The 19,258-nt window shown below is 32.5% G+C and overlaps 1 pseudogene; it reads right to left on the reverse strand.

Annotated features, from left to right (window-relative positions):
* The window catches only part of LOC137622054 (uncharacterized), a 181,445-nt pseudogene that overhangs the window by 67,914 nt on the left and 94,273 nt on the right, over nt 1-19,258 (reverse strand).

A 19,258-nucleotide genomic window follows, 5' to 3' on the forward strand; every position in this document is an offset into this window, starting at 1 on the left:
TACGAATACTGAGCAAGACATTATAATAGTGTTTTAAAAGAGGTTAATTCTACTGTGTTCTCTTATCTCAGAGACTAAAACTAAGTTACTCCAGTCTCCAGATATCTTCAGGAGACCAAGAATCAGCTGTTATAAACAGCATACTACTCACCAATAACTATGTCCTACGAATACTGAGCAAGACATTATAATAGTGTTTTAAAAGAGGTTAATTCTACTGTGTTCTCTTATCTCAGAGACTAGAACTAAGTTACTCCAGTCTCCAGATAGCTTCAGAAGATCAACAATCAGCTGTTATAAACAGCATACTACTCACCAATAACTGTGTCTCTACGAATACTGAGCAAGACATTATAATAGTGTTTTAAAAGAGGTTAATTCTGCTGTGTTCTCTTATCTCAGAGACTAAAACTAAGTTACTCCAGTCTCCAGATAGCTTTATGAGATCAACAATCAGCTGTTTGAAACACCAGGGTACTCACCAATAACTCTCATGTCCATGAAATCGGAGTCCTTCTCGAATGAAGATTCTGCTACCACTTCACACTTATACTTTCCGGCCGAGTCGAATGACACATTCCTCAACACTACTGTGTTCTTTGTGGATCTCCTTTCCTGAGGAAAGATAAAAACAAATCTATTATTATTATTATTATTATTATTATTATTATTGTTATTATTGTTATTATTATTGTTGTTATTACTACTACTACTACCACCCCGCCAACGAAGTTGAAAAGAGGTTATGTTTTACCCCCTTTGTGTGTGTGTGTGTGTATGTTTGTGAACAGCTTCCTGGCCACAATTTTAAGGGACTATTTTTAATATTATAACCCTTTTGCCTATATCTTGGCATATTGTGTACTTTACATATTATTATTATTATTATTATTATTATTATTATTATTATTATTATTATTATTATTATTATTATTATTATTAATGACGATATTATTATTATTATTATTATTATTATTATTATTATTATTATTATTATTATTATTATTATTACTTGCTAAGCTACAGCCCTAGTAGGAAAGCAGGATGCTATAAGCTCAGGGGCTCCAACAATGAAAATAGCCCAGTGAGGATTGAAAATAAGATATTTTTAGAACAGTAACAACATTGAAATAAATATCTCCTATATAAACTATAAAAACTTTGACAAAACAAGAGGAAGAGAAATAATATAGAATAATGTGCTCGAGTGTACCTTCAAGCAAGAGAATTCTAACCCAAGACAGTGGAAGACCATGGTACAGAGGCTATGGCACTACCTAAGACTAGATAACAATTGTTTGATTTTGGAGTGTGCTTCTCCTAGAAGAGCTGCTTACCATAGCTAAAGAGTCTCTTCTACCCTTACCAACAGGAAAGTAACCACTGAACAATTACATTCCAGTAGTAAACCCCTTGGGTGAAGAAGAATTGTTGGGTAGTCTCAGTGTTGTCAGATGTATGAGAACAGAGGAGAGTATGTAAAGAATAGACCACACTCTTCAGTGTATATGTAGGCAAAGGGAAAATGAACCGTGACCATTGAGAAGGATCCAATGTAGTACTGTCTGGCCAGTCAAAAGACCCCATAACTCTCTAGCGGTAGTATCTATAACAATAATTCAACTCTTTTCTCATCCCAATATCAACCAGCACGTTTCTTAACAAGAATACATTACTCCCCCCTTTCCATCCTTCTCCTATTCATGCAAACATTAATAGTTCTCTCTTACTAGCTTTCATTCACCTGTATAACTTTTACCCTTGAAATTACTCTTTCTTGTGTAGCGAACGTATCACCTGATGCTATCAGTTGTGTTTTCAGGCTTTTGGTATTTGATTTGAAATATGCGGATTATATAATAATCATGCTCTCTTTTTCTAATGCTGACCTATTTCTCCCACTTTGACTCTCTCTCTCTCTCTCTCTCTCTCTCTCTCTCTCTCTCTCTCTCTCTCTCTCTCTCTCTCTCTCACTCACTCCTTTAGTGTGAAATCCTCTCTGTTTTTACTCTATTCCAAGTCGTTATGCTCCGATTTTCAGTCAACACTTATCTCCATAGGGTATGTTTGTAATAATATCCATGTAGACCCTAAAAGTATCATGGAGAGAGAGAGAGAGAGAGAGAGAGAGAGAGAGAGAGAGAGAGAGAGAGAGAGAGAGAGAGAGAGAGAGAGAGAGAGAGAGAATCAATTGCTTTCTCTCCAAATCTGTGAGAATGTTTAAAACTCAGTCAAAGAGAGACTGTTCAAGGAATTTCATGACCCTGCCTGGAAGAGAGGATCAAAATCCAACTTTGGTAATAACACTCGAAGCAGGATATACGAGACCCTGCAAGTGACGAGAGAAAATGCACGATAATGTATTGGGAGACTTGGGCTCCGTGGGGGAGAGCGAGATGGGGGGGGGGGGAGGGAGTTAATTGATGATAGGTAAAGATAATTTTTCTTGTTTGTTCGTCTGCTGATATGTAGACAAAGATAATCTTTCCTGTTGTTTGTTCGTCTACTGATATGTAGACAAAGATAATCTGCCTTGCTGTTTGTTCGTTTGCTGATGTGTAAACAAAGATAATCATCCTTGCTCTTTGTTCGTCTGCTGATATGTAAACAAAGATAATCATCCTTGCTCTTTTTTCGTCTGCTGATATGTAAACAAAGATAATCATCCTTGCTCTTTGTTCGTCTGCTGATATGTAAACAAAGATAATCATCCTTGCTCTTTTTTCGTCTGCGTATATGTACACAAAGATAATCTTCCTTGTTGTTTGTTCGTCTGCTGATATGTAGACAAAGATAATCTTTCCTTTTGTTTGTTCGTCTGCTGATATGTAGACAAAGATAATCTTTCCTTTTGTTTGTTCGTCTGCTGATATGTAAACAAAGATAATCTTTCCTGTTGTTTGTTCGTCTACTGATATGTAGACAAAGATAATCTTTCCTTTTGTTTGTTCGTCTGCTGATATGTAAACAAAGATAATCTTTCCTGTTGTTTGTTCGTCTACTGATATGTAGACAATATCATCCTTGCTCTTTGTTCGTCTGCTGATATGTAGACAAAGATAATCTTTCCTTTTGTTTGTTCGTCTGCTGATATGTAGACAAAGATAATCTTTCCTTTTGTTTGTTCGTCTGCTGATATGTAGACAAAGATAATCTTTCCTTTTGTTTGTTCGTCTGCTGATATGTAAACAAAGATAATCTTTCCTGTTGTTTGTTCGTCTACTGATATGTAGACAAAGATAATCTTTCCTTTTGTTTGTTCGTCTGCTGATATGTAAACAAAGATAATCTTTCCTGTTGTTTGTTCGTCTACTGATATGTAGACAATATCATCCTTGCTCTTTGTTCGTCTGCTGATATGTAGACAAAGATAATCTTTCCTTTTGTTTGTTCGTCTGCTGATATGTAAACAAAGATAATCTTTCCTGTTGTTTGTTCGTCTACTGATATGTAGACAATATCATCCTTGCTCTTTGTTCGTCTGCTGATATGTAGACAAAGATAATCATCCTTGCTCTTTGTTCGTCTGCTTATATGTACACAAAGATAATCTTCCTTGTTGTTTGTTCGTCTGCTGATATGTAGACAAAGATAATCTTTCCTTTTGTTTGTTCGTCTGCTGATATGTAAACAAAGATAATCTTTCCTGTTGTTTGTTCGTCTACTGATATGTAGACAAAGATAATCTTTCCTTTTGTTTGTTCGTCTGCTGATATGTAAACAAAGATAATCTTTCCTGTTGTTTGTTCGTCTACTGATATGTAGACAAAGATAATCTTTCCTTTTGTTTGTTCGTCTGCTGATATGTAAACAAAGATAATCTTTCCTGTTGTTTGTTCGTCTACTGATATGTAGACAATATCATCCTTGCTCTTTGTTCGTCTGCTGATATGTAGACAAAGATAATCTTTCCTTTTGTTTGTTCGTCTGCTGATATGTAAACAAAGATAATCTTTCCTGTTGTTTGTTCGTCTACTGATATGTAGACAAAGATAATCTTTCCTTTTGTTTGTTCGTCTGCTGATATGTAAACAAAGATAATCTTTCCTGTTGTTTGTTCGTCTACTGATATGTAGACAATATCATCCTTGCTCTTTGTTCGTCTGCTGATATGTAGACAAAGATAATCTTTCCTTTTGTTTGTTCGTCTGCTGATATGTAAACAAAGATAATCTTTCCTGTTGTTTGTTCGTCTACTGATATGTAGACAATATCATCCTTGCTCTTTGTTCGTCTGCTGATATGTAGACAAAGATAATCATCCTTGCTCTTTGTTCGTCTGCTTATATGTACACAAAGATAATCTTCCTTGTTGTTTGTTCGTCTGCTGATATGTAGACAAAGATAATCTTTCCTTTTGTTTGTTCGTCTGCTGATATGTAAACAAAGATAATCTTTCCTGTTGTTTGTTCGTCTACTGATATGTAGACAAAGATAATCTTTCCTTTTGTTTGTTCGTCTGCTGATATGTAAACAAAGATAATCTTTCCTGTTGTTTGTTCGTCTACTGATATGTAGACAAAGATAATCTTTCCTTTTGTTTGTTCGTCTGCTGATATGTAAACAAAGATAATCTTTCCTGTTGTTTGTTCGTCTACTGATATGTAGACAAAGATAATCTTTCATTTTGTTTGTTCGTCTGCTGATATGTAAACAAAGATAATCTTTCCTGTTGTTTGTTCGTCTACTGATATGACGACAATATCATCCTTGCTCTTTGTTCGTCTGCTGATATGTAGACAAAGATAATCTTTCCTTTTGTTTGTTCGTCTGCTGATATGTAAACAAAGATAATCTTTCCTGTTGTTTGTTCGTCTACTGATATGTAGACAAAGATAATCTTTCCTTTTGTTTGTTCGTCTGCTGATATGTAAACAAAGATAATCTTTCCTGTTGTTTGTTCGTCTACTGATATGTAGACAAAGATAATCTTTCCTTTTGTTTGTTCGTCTGCTGATATGTAAACAAAGATAATCTTTCCTGTTGTTTGTTCGTCTACTGATATGTAGACAATATCATCCTTGCTCTTTGTTCGTCTGCTGATATGTAGACAAAGATAATCTTTCCTTTTGTTTGTTCGTCTGCTGATATGTAAACAAAGATAATCTTTCCTGTTGTTTGTTCGTCTACTGATATGTAGACAAAGATAATCTTTCCTTTTGTTTGTTCGTCTGCTGATATGTAAACAAAGATAATCTTTCCTGTTGTTTGTTCGTCTACTGATATGTAGACAATATCATCCTTGCTCTTTGTTCGTCTGCTGATATGTAGACAAAGATAATCTTTCCTTTTGTTTGTTCGTCTGCTGATATGTAAACAAAGATAATCTTTCCTGTTGTTTGTTCGTCTACTGATATGTAGACAATATCATCCTTGCTCTTTGTTCGTCTGCTGATATGTAGACAAAGATAATCATCCTTGCTCTTTGTTCGTCTGCTTATATGTACACAAAGATAATCTTCCTTGTTGTTTGTTCGTCTGCTGATATGTAGACAAAGATAATCTTTCCTTTTGTTTGTTCGTCTGCTGATATGTAGACAAAGATAATCTTTCCTTTTGTTTGTTCGTCTGCTGATATGTAGACAATATCATCCTTGCTCTTTGTTCGTCTGCTGATATGTAGACAAAGATAATCTTTCCTTTTGTTTGTTCGTCTGCTGATATGTAGACAAAGATAATCTTTCCTTTTGTTTGTTCGTCTGCTGATATGTAGACAAAGATAATCTTCCTTGTTGTTTGTTCGTCTGCTGATATGTAGACAAAGATAATCTTCCTTGTTGTTTGTTCGTCTGCTGATATGTAAACAAAGATAATCTTTCCTTTTGTTTGTTCGTCTGCTGATATGTAGACAAAGATAATCTTTCCTTTTGTTTGTTCGTCTGCTGATATGTAGACAAAGATAATCTTCCTTGTTGTTTGTTCGTCTGCTGATATGTAGACAAAGATAATCTTCCTTGTTGTTTGTTCGTCTGCTGATATGTAGACAAAGATAATCTTCCTTGTTGTTTGTTCGTCTGCTGATATGTAAACAAAGATAATCTTTCCTTTTGTTTGTTCGTCTGCTGATATGTAGACAAAGATAATCTTCCTTGTTGTTTGTTCGTCTGCTGATATGTAGACAAAGATAATCTTTCCTTTTGTTTGTTCGTCTGCTGATATGTAGACAAAGATAATCTTCCTTGTTGTTTGTTCGTCTGCTGATATGTAGACAAAGATAATCTTCCTTGTTGTTTGTTCGTCTGCTGATATGTAGACAAAGATAATCTTCCTTGTTGTTTGTTCGTCTGCTGATATGTAAACAAAGATAATCTTTCCTTTTGTTTGTTCGTCTGCTGATATGTAGACAAAGATAATCTTCCTTGTTGTTTGTTCGTCTGCTGATATGTAGACAAAGATAATCTTTCCTTTTGTTTGTTCGTCTGCTGATATGTAGACAAAGATAATCTTCCTTGTTGTTTGTTCGTCTGCTGATATGTAGACAAAGATAATCTTCCTTGTTGTTTGTTCGTCTGCTGATATGTAGACAAAGATAATCTTCCTTGTTGTTTGTTCGTCTGCTGATATGTAAACAAAGATAATCTTTCCTTTTGTTTGTTCGTCTGCTGATATGTAGACAAAGATAATCTTTCCTTTTGTTTGTTCGTCTGCTGATATGTAGACAAAGATAATCTTCCTTGTTGTTTGTTCGTCTGCTGATATGTAGACAAAGATAATCTTTCCTTTTGTTTGTTCGTCTGCTGATATGTAGACAAAGATAATTTTTCCTTTTGTTTGTTCGTCTGCTGATAAGTAATCAAAGATATCTTTCCTGTTGTTTGTTCGTCTGCTGATATGTAGACAAAGATAATCTTTCCTGTTATTTGTTCTGCTGAAATATAAACAAAGATAATTTTTCCTGCTTTGTTAGTACGTTGCTGTGTAAAATGATGCAACTTGGTTAATTTTTTCCAAAGTGTTCTCTTTTTAAATTTCCAGGTATATTCAGCTTTTAATTTCGACGTGAAGTTAGTCATTTAAAACTAGTGTACGTGACCCCTTGACTGGTGACTGAATAGTTTTATATATATATATATATATATATATATATATATATATATATATATATATATATATATATATATATATATATATATATATATATATATATATATATATAAAATATATATATATTTATTTATCACGAACACTCGTGATTTTAATCAGTGTAAATATCAACCACAATGGCATTTGATACCGAATTCTATATTGGGAATATATATCCACTGGATTCATTTGTGGTAATAGCTTCTGGCTGGGCAGAGATTCGAACGCGTTCAGTCTTGCTCTGTTTTATAAAGGAGATTGCGTCTCTCTCTCTCTCTCGCTCTCTCTCTCTCTCTCTCTCTCTCTCTCTCTCTCTCTCTCTCTCTCTCTCTCTCTCTCTCATCTTTGTAATTACAAAATAAAATAAGCAGTGATTCCCTCAATTGATTATGAATTCCCCAAGTGAATTCAATTAACCTATACCACTTAATTCATTTAAAAGTTCTCTTAAGATCCAAAAGTCTCAGAAAGTCAGATAGACAGACGGGCAAGTAGATCACTCAGCCTCTTCCTCTCTCCGAGAGACATATGACATAACTTGAATTAACTTCCCCCTTGCCGCCTTATCAAATTAGGAGGGGCACTTTGGCCCACCGTGGATTAATGGCCGAGTAGGTTCCCTCCTTCCTTGTCTGAAACTTAGATTGCATTTGCTGCTTAGATCATAGTTGCTTTCTATTAGTTCCTTATTGTGAGTCCTGTCTTTGACTGGATGTATGAAATGTATCCGGGACCTTTGACTTTACATATCTAGTATAAAGGTTTAATGTTTAAAGGTCATTTATGAATGGTAGAGGCAAGGGACAGTGACAATACCCTAGAGAATGGCCTTATATACATATGATCAGCGCCCAAGCCCCTTCTCCATACAAATTATGAACAGGGAGGGCCAGGCCGTGGCTGATGATGACTCGGCATGTAGACCTTCAGGGTCTCCCAACTCCCAGCAATAGTTCACAAGGATGGTGAGGTTATAGACACTGCAATGGCAGAGACAAGGAACAGTGTCAATACCCAAGAGACTGGCCATATATACATATGATCAGCGCCCAAGCCCCTTCTCCATACAAATTATGACCAGGGAGGGCCAGGCAGTGGCTGCTGATGACTCAGCATGTAGACCTTCAGGGTCTCCCAACTCCCAGCAATAGTTCACAAGGATGGTGAGGTTATAGACACTGCAATGGCAGAGACAAGGAACAGTGTCAATGCCCAAGAGACTGGCCATGTATACACATGATCAGCGCTCAAGCCTTCTCCATACAAGGTAGGATCAGGGAGGGCCAGGCAATGGCTGACGATGACTCAGCATGTGGGCCTTCAGGCTCTCCCAACCCCAGAATCCTTAGCTCACAAGGATGGTGAGGTTGTAAACACTGCAATGGCAAAGACAAGGGACAGTGACAATGCCTTTATCCTAGAGACTGACCATATATACATATGATCAGTGCCCAAGCCCCTTCTCCACCCAAGCTAGTACCAGGGAGAGCCAGGCAATGGCTGCTGATCAGCAGGTAGACCTACAGGCTCCTCCAATCCCCACTTCTTTAGCTCACAAGGAGGGTGAGGTTGCAGACACTACAAGAAATTATCGAGTTTGAGCAGGACTCGATCTCCCGTCCTGCAGAACGACGGGCAAGGACATTTCCAATAGGCCACCACAACCCCTTTGCATTCGTAAGGGAATTAATTATTTTTTCCGGGATACAAGGATGGCGTTATCTCGTTTTGTCTCGAGTTTGGTTCAATGGGAAGTTAGTGGGATTTATTTTAGCGCCGATAAACTTGTAGGAAATTTAAAAGAATGCTGGTCAGAGGTGAACCTGTATGGAGAAGCAGAGATTTAGTGTTTTAATTCTTTTATTATGAAATTTTAATACATATATCTCACCTGTATAATAAAGAGCAAGTGTGTGATTATTTATATATATATATATATATATATATATATATATATATATATATATATATATATATATATATATATAGATAGATAGATAGATAGATACATAAATATAGATATGTATTCCTTTCCTGTCACGCTGAGCTCTCCCTGTCTTCAGTTAGGGGGAGGGGGAGTAGTATTACCCTGATGATAGAGGATTGCGTATGCGTGTATGTCCTTGTGTATCTAATATTTAGACGTCATTTTTGACGGGTAGCGCACACTAGTATATGTATATATATACATATATATATAAATATATATATATATAAATATAAATATTTATATATATATACATATATATATATATATATATATATATATATATATATATATATACAGTATATATATATATATATATATATATATATATATATATATATATATATATATATATATATATATATATTTATATATATATGCATATATTTATGTATATATATATATGTGTATATATATATATATATATATATATATATATATATATATATATATATATATATATATATATATATATATATATATATATATATATATATATACATATATATGTGTGTTTATAACAAATAAACAATACCTCAGTAGCGTTCAAAAATAGAGGACAACATCCCTCCGGAAGGAAAGAAACTGTGCACCAGATACTTTTCAGGACGCCAGAAGGACCTGTATTTATGTTTCTCCATTTATTATTTGGCTTCGACACGTGTTCAGAGTAATCTTTATAAATCGAGAGGTGTATATATATATATATATATATATATATATATGTATATATATATATATATATATATATATATATATATATATATATATATATATATATATATATATATATATATATATATACACCCATTTATTTGTTAAAGTCGATTTCAAATTGAGTGGTTTTATAGAAAGATTCTCGTCTTATATTGAAAGATTGAGGACATATCTTTGGGATTAAATTAATGAAATATCTTTTGGATTATGCAATTCACGATTGTGAAATAGAGAAGGATTGTCATAATATTAGTTTTGATGAGGTAATATAGTCGACACGTGTTGGCACGTGTTCAGAGTAATTTTTTAAAATCTAAAGGTGTGTGTATATATATATATATATATATATATATATATATATATATATATATATATATATATATATATATATATATATATATGTGTGTGTGTGTGTATATATATATATTTATGTATATTTATATATTTCAAATAAGCCATAAATATTAATACATTAAAGTCTGGATTCTCTTAACGACCTCGGGATCAGAGCCCCAGCGAAATCACTCAAAGACTATAGTATCAGACCGGCCGGGATTTGAACCCTGGTCCAGGATACCTGTATGCCAGTGATCATGCCACTCAGCATGGTCACTGGCATACAGGTATCCTGGACCAGGGTTCAAATCCTGGCCGGTCTGATACTATAGTTTTTGAGTGATTTCGCCTGGGGCTCTGATCCCGAGGTCGTTAAGAGAATCCAGACTTTAATGTATTAATATATATGGCTTATTTGAAATATGAAAAACACGTTTAAATGTGCAAAAATTTATCATATATATATATATATATATATATATATATATATATATATATATATATATATATATATATATATATATATATATATATATATATATACCTTTACATTTGTTGAAGTTGATTTCGAATTGAATGATGTTATAGAACGAATCTTGTCATATTATTTGCTAAGCTACAACCCTAGTTGGAAAAGCAGGATGTTATAAGCCCAGGGGCTCCGACAAGGAAAATAGCTCAGTGAGGAAAGAAAAATAAAATATCTTAAGAAGAGCAACAACATTGAAATAAATATCTCATATAAATAATAAAAACTTTAATAACATCATATGAAAGATGTTTTAATGTTGTTACTGTTCTCAAAACGTTTTATTTTAATTGTTCATTACTTCTCTAGTAGTTTATTTATTTCCTTATTTCCGTTCCTCACTGGGCTATTTTTCCCTGTTGGAGCCCTTGGGCTTATAGAATGCTGCTTTTTCAATAAGGGTTGTAGCTTAGCTAGTAATAATAATAATAACAAAAACAACAACAACATCAACAACAGTAGTGATTCTGTGTGAGTGCTTGTGCTCCTGATTTTGATTCTTACCCTTTTCTAATTAAACAATGTGATATTTTGATCGTAAAAAAAAAAAAAAAAAAAAAAAAAAAAAAAAAAAAAAAAAAAAAAAAAAAAAAAAAAACAGTAAATGACTCACTTGTTGGGGATTCTTTAAAATGCAGATTGGTTCCAGAAATGTTCTTAATTAGGATTTGTATTCCTATCACAAGGTCGCTTGCGTTTTATAAAGCAAAATTTATTAGATTATTTGTGTGATAGAAGGTCAAATGAGGTTATATTAAGATAATAAAATGCATTGACTTTATTAGGTAAATATATGAACTAAGCTCGTGGGGAGAATTAACTTGGTTAATGTATTTTGGGAGCATTATAATTATTATTATTATTGTTATTATTATTATTATTTTTATTATTATTGTTATTATTATTGTTATCGTTTTTAGTATTATTATTATTATTATTATTATTATTATTATTGTTATTATTGAATTTTATTATTATTATTATTATCTTTATTATTATTATAATCATTATTATTGCTATTATTATTGTTATTATTATTATTATATTATTATTATTGAATTTTATTATTGTAATTATTATTATTATTATTATTATTATTATTATTATTATTATTATTACTACTACTGTTTTTGTTGTTCTTGTTATTGTAATACTGGGAAATTACAAGTGTTATTAAATATTTGTTGATATATACAATACATTATCTACATTATTATTCCTAAAGTTGATGGGCATCTCTTAAAAAAAGCAGTATCATTATTAGTGCATAATTTTGACCCTTGAGAGATTCGCCCCTCCGGCCAACTTAGGCCTTTTCCCCCAATACATTGTGTTGCAGAATGACGTATAAAATTTAACGGGAAGCTATCAACGTTTTAAAACGAAGGGGCTGGTTACGCTCAGATCGAAAATACGTTGACATGGGCACCCTCTAGCTGCATTGCTTTTATATTCTGGATCAATGCAAAGATAATAACATGATCTGCATAAGAAAAAAGCTAATTTTCAAAGAGAGTAACATCTGCATAAATAGATAGATGATTTTCAAAGAGAGTAACATCTTCTGCATAAATAAGTAGTTGATTTTCAAAGAGAGTAACATCATCTGCATAGGAAATAAATTATTTTATAGAGTAGCACCGTCTGAGTAAGAAATAAGCTAATTTTCAAAGAGAGTAACATCTTCTGCATAATTAAATAGTTGATTTTCAAAGAGATTAACATCATCTGTATAGGAAATAAGTTAATTTGAAATGGGTAGCATCGGCTCATGAAGAAATAAGTTAATTACAAAGAGAATATCATCATCTGCATAAGAAATAAGCTAAATTTAAAGAGAGCAGAATCGTCTGGTAGGAAATAAGCTAGTTTTCAAAGAGAGTAATATCATCTGCATAAGAAATATGCAAAGAGATTAGCATCGTCTGCATATGAAATAAGATAATTTAAAAGAGAGTAGCATCATCTGCATAAGAAATAATCTAATTTTAAAGAGAGTACCATCGTCTGCATATAAAAAGAAACTAATTTTAAAGAGAGGAGCATCATCTGCGTAAGAAATAAGCTAATTTTAAAGAGAGTAGCATCGTCTGCATATGAAATAAGCTAATTTTAAACAGAGTAGCATCATGTGCGTAAGAGATAAGCTAATTATCAAAGAGAATAACACCATCTGCATAAAAAGTAAGCTCATTTTCAAAGAAAGTAACTTCTTCTGCATAAGAAGTAAGCAAATTATCAAAGAGAATAACATCATATGCATAAGAAATGTGCTAATTTTCAAAGAGTAACATCATCTGCATAAGAAGTAAGCTCATTATCAAAGAGCACCATCATCTACATAAAAAGTAAGCTCATTTTCAAAAAGAGTATCATCCTCTGCATAAGAAGTAAGCAAATTATCAAAGAGAATAACATCATCTGCATTAAAAGTAAGCTAATTTTCTAAGATAGTAACATCATCTGCATAAGAATTAAGCAAATTATCAAAGAAAATAACATCATCTGCATAAGAAATAAGCTAATTTTTAAACAACAACATCACCTGCCTAAAAAGTAAGCTCATTTTCCAAGAGAGTAACATCATCTGCATAAGAAATAAGCTAGTTTCAAAGAGAGTAGCATCATCTGCATAAGAAATAAGCTAATTTTAAAGAGAGTAGCATCGTCTGTGTAAAAAATAAGCTAAATTTCAAAGAGAGTAACATTATCTGCATAAGAAAAAAGCTAATTTTCAAAGAGTAACATTATCTGCATGAAAAGAAAGCTCAATTTCAAAGAGAGTAACATCATCTGCATAAGAAGTAAGCTATTTATCAAAAAGAATAAAATCATCTGCATAAGAAATAAGGTAAATTACAAGGCTACAAGGGAGAGGAATAAAACCTTTTTAGATGAAATTTCATAAGAAGGATCACTTGCAATTTTCAAATAATCTTGTGTTAATTTTTTATTTTTGGTATTTTCAAATTTTCTCTGGCGAAAATTCCATAACCTATAACAATACCCATCGGGCGGGATCCTTTTTTTATTAGTCTGGCACAAATTTTAGTTAGCCGGAATTATACTTATTTCTTAATCTAAATTATTTTGAATAATTATGCCACTGGAAAAGCAAACAGTCTCCTTGACGCCATGCAGGGGATAGAATTGGTTTTTGAGTTTCACATTCACCATGGAATATTTGTGAAATGGAACAGAAATTTTTTGGAAAGGCACTGAGCTTTGAAACACCCCCTTAAGCTTAGAAATAAGAAGCACCGTAAAGTGCATAACGTCCCTGCTTGGCGATATGTTGGACGGGAGTTCGAGACCCGTTCAAGCTCGATAGTTTCTTGTAGAGTCTGCAACCTCAGCATCCTTGTGAGCGAGGGATGGCGGGTTTGGGAGTGCTTATAGGTGCCCGACCTTCCCCAGTCCTTGCTTCATGGAGAAGGAGCCTTTGGTGATAATCAGATGTTTATATGGTCAGTCTTAAGGACATTTTCCTGTCTTCATGACATTTTCCTGTCTAGGGTATTTTCTCGTCTCTAGGACACTTTCCTGTCTCTATGATATTTTCCTGTCCAGGGCATTTTCTAGTCTCTAGGACATTTTCCTGTCTCTATGATATTTTCCTGTCTCTAGGACATTGCTACTGTCCCTTTTCTCTGCCATTCTTGAGTGATCTTTAAAACCTTTAGAAAGTTCTTAAGATATTTTGAACAATGCCTCTTTCGTCTTAAGAGTAACTATTGATTATATGGCTCTAGTTAATCATATGAAAATTAAATAATTTAGTTATGGAAATACTTTTAAAAACTCACATAATAAAAACAATTAATTTTTATAGGGCTCCCCAAAATAGATCGAAATCTCCCTCCCCCCCAAAAAATAATAGCTATATTATTGTTAATATTATTATTATTTGCTAAGCTACAACCCTAAATGGAAAAACAGGATGAAATAAGCCCAGGGGCTCCAACAGGGAAAATAGCCCTGTGAAGAAAGGAGAAAAGGAAAATTAAATATTTTAAGAGTAACGACATTGAAATCAATATCTACTATATAAACTATAAAAACCTTAACAAAACAAGAGGAAGAGAAATAAGATAACAGAGTGTGCTCGAGTATACTCTCAAGCAAGAGAACTCTACCCCCAAGACAATATATCAATTGTAAGCCAAGGATGTTCCCAGTCTCGAGGCAGTTTCGTTTTGCCTAATCTTTTAATATTTTACTGCTTGATTATTTTTCTAAGCCTCCAATCAAGATGAAAAACCAATATGATGTTTTTTTTTAAATGTTGAAAACCATGAGATTACCACAAAATGATAAGTATATATAACATTTTATTTATTAAATCTAACCCAAGGCAGTGGAAGACCATGACAGAGAACAGTATGTGTAGCCAACAGTCTTTAAAATAACAAAACGGCTTTAAAATCAGTTCATTTATCAAATTTCAATAGGTAACCAACTATAGAAAAGTTTGGACTTTCTGCAAATGATTTGATAAGAAAAATCATTGAAGAATTTAAGTCAATTTTTATTAAATCTAACCCAAGGCAGTGGAAGACCATGACAGAGAACAGTATGTGTAGCCAACAGTCTTTAAAATAACAAAACGACTTTAAAATCAGTTCATTTATCAAATTTCAATAGGTAACCAACAATAGAAAAGTTTGGACTTTCTGCAAATGATTTGATAAGAAAAATCATTGAAGAATTTAAGTCAATTTTTATTAAATCTAACCCAAGGCAGTGGAAGACCATGACAGAGAACAGTATGTGTAGCCAACAGTCTTTAAAATAACAAAACGACTTTAAAATCAGTTCATTTATCAAATTTCAATAGGTAACCAACAATAGAAAAGTTTGGACTTTCTGCAAATGATTTGATAAGAAAAATCATTGAAGAATTTAAGTCAATTTTTATTAAATCTAACCCAAGGCAGTGGAAGACCATGACAGAGAACAGTATGTGTAGCCAACAGTCTTTAAAATAACAAAATAAAAAAATCAGTTCATTTATTAAATTTCAATAGGTAACCAACTATAGAAAAGTTTGGATTTTCTGCAAATGATTTGATAAGAAAAATCATTGAAGAATTTAAGTCAATTTTTATTAAATCTAACCCAAGGCAGTGGAAGACCATGACAGAGAACAGTATGTGTAGCCAACAGTCTTTAAAATAAAAAAATAAAAAAATCAGTTCATTTATTAAATTTCAATAGGTAACCAACTATAGAAAAGTTTGGATTTTCTGCAAATGATTTGATAAGAAAAATCATTGAAGAATTTAAGTCAATTTTTATTAAATCTAACCCAAGGCAGTGGAAGATCATGGTATTATTGCTGTTGTAGGAATTTTTACCTTCGAGAGATACACACCTATCAGTCCAACAGACGCCTTTTTTCTCCCTGAACATGTGTTGCAGAATGTGGCATAAAATTTAATGGGAAGCCATTGCCTCTTTTCAAACGAAGGGGCTGGATGCTCTCTGATCGAAAATCCGTCGAGATGAGCAGCACGTGGGTGTAATACTTTTATTTTTTTTTAGTTTTTATTTTGAAAAATGGGAAGCGAGTGAAAAGATTTAACGTTTTTCAAGATATTACATAGGGCTTTCTTGTGATTTTCATATAATATTTTGTTGATTTTTATTTATGGTGTTTTCCAAGTTGATCAAGTGGACCCTTTTCTGTTAGTTGGACCTACTTTGTCAGGATTATTATTATTATTATTATTATTATTATTAGGTAATAGGTAGTAGGTTGACCTAGGCACCAACCGCCCGTTGAGATACTACCGCTAGAGAGTTATGGGGTCCGTTGACTGGCCAGACAGTACTACATAGGACCCTTCTCTCTGGTTACGGTCCTTTCCCTTTACCTACACACACACACACACCGAATAGTTTGGCCTATTCTTCACAGATTCTCCTCTGTTCTCATACACCTGACAACACTGAGTTTGCCAAACAATTCTTCTTCACCCAGGGGGTTAACCAGTGTACTGTAATTGTTAAGCGGCTACTTTCCTCTTGGTAAGTGTAGAAGAGACTCTTCAGCTATGGTAGGCAGTTCTTCTAGGAGAAGGACACTCCAAAATCAAACCATTGTTCTCTAGTCTTAGGTAGTGCCATAGCCTCTGTACCATGGTCTTCTACTGTCTTGGGTTAGAGTTCTCTTGCTTGAGGGTACACTCGGGCACACTTCTATCTAGTTTCTCTTCCTCTTGGTTTGTTATAGTTTTTATAGGGAATATTTATTTTAATGCTGCTACTATACTTAAATACTTTTATTTTTCTTTATTTCCTTTTCTCACTGGGCTATTTTCCCTGCTGGGGCCCCTGGGCTTATAACATCCTGCTTTTTCAACTAGGGTTGTAATAATATTTTTTATTCTTTAAATAGGATGCGAAATAGAAGACTAACATTGTTTCAAGATATTTCCCAAGACTTTATTGTGATTTTCCCATAAACTTTTATTGATTTTTTATTTTTGAAATAGGAAGCGAAAGAGAAGACTAACATATTTTTGAAGATATTTCATAAGGCTTTCTTGTCTTCCAAGTTTAGCTGTGCAGTTGCTCTCATCTTGGCCCATTAAATAGGCGTCCTTTTTTTTAGAAGTAGCTTAGTCATTATTATTTTTGATATTATTATTATTATTATTATTATTATTAATATTATTATTATTATTATTATTATTATTATTATTATTATTATTATTATTATTATTGTAGAATTTTGACTCTAAAGATTCCCCCAAAGTAGATCGAAATCTCCAAAAAATGCAATGTTGTTGTTATTATTATTATTATTATTATTATTATTATTATTATTGTTACTATTATTATTATTGTGGAATTCTCAGAATTCTAACTCACCAGAGATTCGTCCCTCTAGCCAACTGGGGGTCCTCTCCCCCTGTGCATGTGTTGCAAAATGTGGCATAAAATTTAATGGGATGGCCATTACCATTTTCAAACGAAAGGGGGCCTGTTCTCTGATCGAAAATTTGGCGAGATGAGATCCTACTGGTAGAGAGAGAGAGAGAGAGAGAGAGAGAGAGAGAGAGAGAGAGAGAGAGAGAGAGAGAGAGAGAGAGAGAGGTTTGATTTTACGTGAAGGCTTACTTTTGTGATTCTTAAATGTTAGTGTATTAATTTTCTATTTTCGTTAGTTATTTTTTACATTCATTTATATTGTTACAATAGATAGTTCGATAGATAATATTTTAAAGGTAATCTCCCCTATATAATGAAGAGCAAGTGTCTGGATATATATGTATACATATAGTATATATATATGTAAATATATATATATATATATATATATATATATATATATATATATATATATATATATATATATATATATATATATATATATGTGTGTGTGTGTGTGTGTGTGTGTGTGTGTGTGTGTGCGTTTGTGTGTGTGTGTAGAAATCACGAAAGCTGACACTTGATGAATATAAAATGTATTATAGCCACGAAAGGAAAAATGAAAAGACTTGATTGGAGTTAGTACTTTCATCCACTCAGGACATTATCAAAATCAATAATGAGAATAACTATACAAAGACATCGCATGTATACAGAAGAAGGGGATCCAACAGCTGTTAGTTTCTTAATAATACCGGAAAGGTCAGATTTGGCCTCCCACTGGTTATGGTCAAGTCACAGAATTGGATGGTCATAGGCGAAAAATATAACCCATGTAAATGACTATTTCCAAAGGAATATTGTTAAATCCTTTTTAATCTCCTGTACTCAAGGTAGAAATTTGAACCGAAGCCCAGGTCTGTTTTCCGTTAATCCAGTATTATCCTTTTATCTAAAATCTGACCTTTCCGGAATTATTAAGAAACTGACAGCTGTTGGATCCCCTTCTTCTGTATAAATACGATGTCTTTGTATATGTATTCTCATTGTCGAGTCTGTTGATGTCCTTAGTGGATGTAAGTACTAACTCCAATCAAGTCTTTTCATTTTTCCTTTCGTGGCTATAATACATATATATATATATATATATATATATATATATATATATATATATATATATATATATATATATACATATATATATATATATATATATATATATATATACATATATATATTATATATATATACTGTATATATATATATATGCATATATATATATATATATATATATATATATATATATATATATATATATATATATAGGTATATGTATATATATATATATATATATATATATATATATATATATATATATATATATATGTGTGTGTGTGTGTGTGTGTGTTGTTATTTAGTTTTCCATGTGGTTCTTTTGCATCTGAGCAGCATGTTTCCCTGTGATTTTTACGGATATAAATATATATATATATATATATATATATATATATATATATATATATATATATATATATATATATATATATATATATATATATATATATATATAACTAGATGTCGTTACCTTCCGGGTGGCAGCCCATTCATCGAGAAAGAAGCTTTATAAACATTGTATTTACCTGTTTTTTTTTTCGTGCATGTATCTATATGTACTCACTATACAGTATACAGGGCTTTTATAAGCAGAGTATGACTTGACAAGATGGAAG

This window comes from Palaemon carinicauda, chromosome 2, assembly GCF_036898095.1.
Source record: "Palaemon carinicauda isolate YSFRI2023 chromosome 2, ASM3689809v2, whole genome shotgun sequence".
Classification (NCBI taxonomy): Eukaryota; Metazoa; Arthropoda; class Malacostraca; order Decapoda; family Palaemonidae; genus Palaemon; species Palaemon carinicauda.